The sequence below is a fragment of the Zootoca vivipara genome, chromosome 8 (assembly GCF_965207765.1).
Source record: "Zootoca vivipara chromosome 8, rZooViv2.hap1.1, whole genome shotgun sequence".
NCBI lineage: Eukaryota > Metazoa > Chordata > Lepidosauria > Squamata > Lacertidae > Zootoca > Zootoca vivipara.
Window position 1 is genome coordinate 56,577,810 of NC_142591.1, and position 3,855 is coordinate 56,581,664.

The following is a 3,855-nucleotide window of genomic DNA, read 5'->3' on the forward strand; positions in this document are numbered from 1 at the left end:
ACGGGGCGGAGGGAGCGGGGCAGCTCTCGGCTGTGGCACCTGCTGGCTGATTTGACTTTTATTGTACGGGTTCGTGTATAATTGTTGTAGGCCGTTCTTGGTTTGTTTGTTTGTTTGTTTTTATGAATAGCGGTATAGAAGTATGTTAATAAATCAGCTTTAAACTCACGAACTGAGAGCCAGTGTGGTGCAGTGGTTGGGCTGAGACTTGGGAGGTGCGGGTTCAAATCCCCACACAGCGACGAAGCTCCCTGGGCGGCCTTAGGCCTGCTGCCACTGCCTCTCAACCTAACCTACCTCACAGGCTTGTTGTGAGGATTAAGAGCTCCTTGGAGAAAAAGGCGGGATATAAACGCAGCAACAACAACAACAAATTATGAAATAATATTTGAGGAAGCTGTGACTGAACAGCAATAGGTATGGGTAACAGAACTTCTCCAGGTCAGCATAAGCAAAAATATATATCTGACAGTCTTAGATTGGTACCTTCTGTGTTTGAAAGAGCTGTTAGCCTGTTGATATGGGGGAAGTGACGCTTAATGAAAGCTTACCCTTTCCTCCCACATTTGCCGGAAGAAAACTGATACTCCTTTAAACAGCTTGGATGCTCAGTGTGTGGGATCCAGTAGTGAGGACATAGCAGAATGCATAGGCCACTTTAGGGCAGGAACCAGTGGGAGACTAGATCCAGGCCTCATCTCCCCCCTCCTAAGTCGTTGTCAGGCACAGTGTTCAAAACTCCCATTGTTCTAGGCACATTTTGCAACTGGGAATTTCATTAGCGTGAACAATTTCTGAGCTCTGGTTGCAGTACTGCACCTAAGATTTCAGATTAAAACTGCCATTGCTGGCGTTGAGGGCTTGGAAGGAGAAATTCCTGCCTGCTGGACTTCCAAGAAATCACTGCAGCGTCAGGCAAGCTGATAGGTTCTGCCTCTCAGCTGGCCTTAAAGAAAGGCAGCGTTTTGAGGGACCCTCATAAGACTATTAAGGGGGCAGGCAGGGGAAGCATGGCTTCTTCTTTTTTTGCAGTCTTTTGATGAGGACTAGACAATGTGAAAAACGAACATAAGATTTTAGCTGCAGTTCATTCATTTTCAGCTTTGTATTCTTATTTTAAAAAGTGTGCCTAGACATTCTGTTGTGGTGCCCATAACCTAGGTTTAAGTTGCCATTTAGCTCCTAGCTTTCATACCTCAGTTTTTAACACTGGTCAGGCATTGTTGCTGGCATAGAGTTGTTAGGTGTGCAGCCCTGGATTGGGTCAGGAACTATGCTCCCTGTACTCATTTGCATGTTCAGCTGCTGCTCATCCAGCAAGGGTAGGCACTGGGTGAAGTTGGGCCAGTCACTGGCCTTTCAGCATAACCTACCTCACAGGGTTGTGAGGAGGATGGGAAGAACTGTGTACAGTGGTACCTGGTTACAGACACTTCAGGTAACAGACGCTTCAGCTTACAGACTCCGCTAACCCAGAAATAGTAACTCAGGTTAAGAACTTTGCTTCAGGATGAGAACAGAAATCGTGGCGCGGTGGCAGCGGGAGGTTAAGAACAGTTTCAGGTTAAGAATGGACCTCCAGAACAAATTAAGTTCTTAATCCGAGGTACCACTGTACATCGCCTTGAGCTCTTTGGATAAAAGGTAGGATATAAATGCAATACATAAACAAAAATATGCCTTCTCCCACATGTACAGTATATGCCTCTGGCTGTGTCTAGGCAACTTGGCGGTGGAATCCATTTAGATCTGTATAGTTCCTGTGTCCATCTGCTCATCACTGTTCCCTAGACACTTTTTGGAAAACAGCTGTGGTTGGCCTCCACATCTGCAGCATTTCACATGTGACATGGTGATTTCAAAGATCACCAGGCTCTAGGAACACTGGTCATTTAAGTGGCAAATGTAAATGATATGAATTAAATGAATCCATTTAAGGATAATAGTCCATTGGGAGGTTACTTTTATTTAAACATCTTAGAGCTTGCTTTGCCTCTTCTTTCCACTTCCAGTCATTGGTGCTTGTTTGTTTTTAATGCCTCAAAGGCTGGAATATCCAGGACTTCCCACACAGCCTGCCTTATGTGGATGTGAAGTGGGGCTCTTTTTCCTTCTGAGATGAGTAAACTTCTGTAGTTCATCTAATTTAGCTGAATGCAGTAAAGGTAAAGGTAAAGGGACCCCTGACCATTAGGTCCAGTCGTGACCGACTCTGGGGTTGCGCGCTCATCTCGCATTATTGGCCGAGGGAGCCAGCGTACAGCTTCCAGGTCATGTGGCCAGCATGATAAAGCCGCTTCTGGCAAACCAGAGCAGCACATGGAAACGCCGTTTACCTTCCCGCTGTAGCGGTTCCTATTTATCTACTTGCATTTTGACATGCTTTCGAACTGCTAGGTTGGCAGGAGCTGGGACCAAGCAACGGGAGCTCACCCCGTCACAGGGATTCGAACCGCCGACCTTCTGATCAGCAAGCCCTAGGCTCAGTGGTTTAACCACAGCGCCACTTGTTAAGCCACTTTGATTTGGCATTTCAGATTTAAAATGCTCAACCAGATCCATCCTGTATCATTTCCGTCTTCTACCTCCACCAAATTTCAAAATTACTTTTCTGGGTTTGCTATGAAGCTTGGTACTGTATACACAAAACATTTGCTGCACTGCTGCTTCATGCATGACGTGTCCGTGTTCTCCAGGATCCCATGACCAAATTTGGTCAAGGACAAAACAATGCACTGCATGACTGAGGTTTGGATATTGAGATTGCCCATGGTGCACTTGCATCACTGAAATTCTGGAGCATTAGTTCCCCCTTTCTCTTCATTTAAGACGCAAACTCCACAGTGGATCTCTGAAATGTTTTAAGAACTAAAATGCTGCTGTGGAGGGCTATAAATTTATTCACAGCAGCAGCAAGTGGGAGAGTGTTGTTTAACCTTTCTCCTACCTAGAGTGTTCATAGCAATCAGGTCTTCTTCTTCTTCGGCGATCACTAGTATCCGAGTAAGATTGTCTTCCATAAACACGGTTTTAATGGGTCCGTAAGTGACTGTGGAGGGACCCAGGTGGCGCTGTGGTTAAACCACTGAGCCTAGGGCTTGCTGATCAGAAGGTCAGCGGTTCGAATCCCTGTGACGGGGTGAGCTCCCGTTGCTTGGTCCCAGCTCCTGCCAACCTAGCAGTTCGAAAGCACGTCAAAATGCAAGTAGATAAATAGGAACCGCTACAGCGGGAAGGTAAACGGCGTTTCCATGTGCTGCTCTGGTTTGCCAGAAGCGGCTTTGTCATGCTGGCCACATGACCTGGAAGCTATACGCCGGCTCCTTCGGCCAATAATGCGAGATGAGCGCGCAACCCCAGAGTCGGTCACGACTGGACCTAATGGTCAGGGGTCCCTTTACCTTTACCTTTAAGTGACTGTGGAGTCCAATTCTGGATCCGCACGTCCTTCCACAGTGGGGACATTGGTTTCCGGGTGGGAATGGATCACGGTGTGGATTTGCCAAGCGTGCCTTCCTCTTAGCACTTTTCTCCCTTGCGTCCTGAGATCGAGTGTCTTCAAAGCCCATGACACCTTTGATAAAGGCTGTTCTCCAACTGAAGCGCTTGCAGGCCAGGGTTTCCCAGTTGTCAGTGTTTATACTACATTTTTTTAGATTTGCCTTGATGCAGTCTTTAAGCCTCTTTTCTTGACCACCTGCATTATGCTTTTCATTTTTAAGTTCAGAATAGAGTACTGTAGTTGCTTTGGAAGACGATCATCAGGCATCCACACAACATAACCAGTCCAACGAAGTTGATGTTGAAGAATCATTGCTTCAACACTGGTGATCTTTGCTTCTTCCAGTACACTGA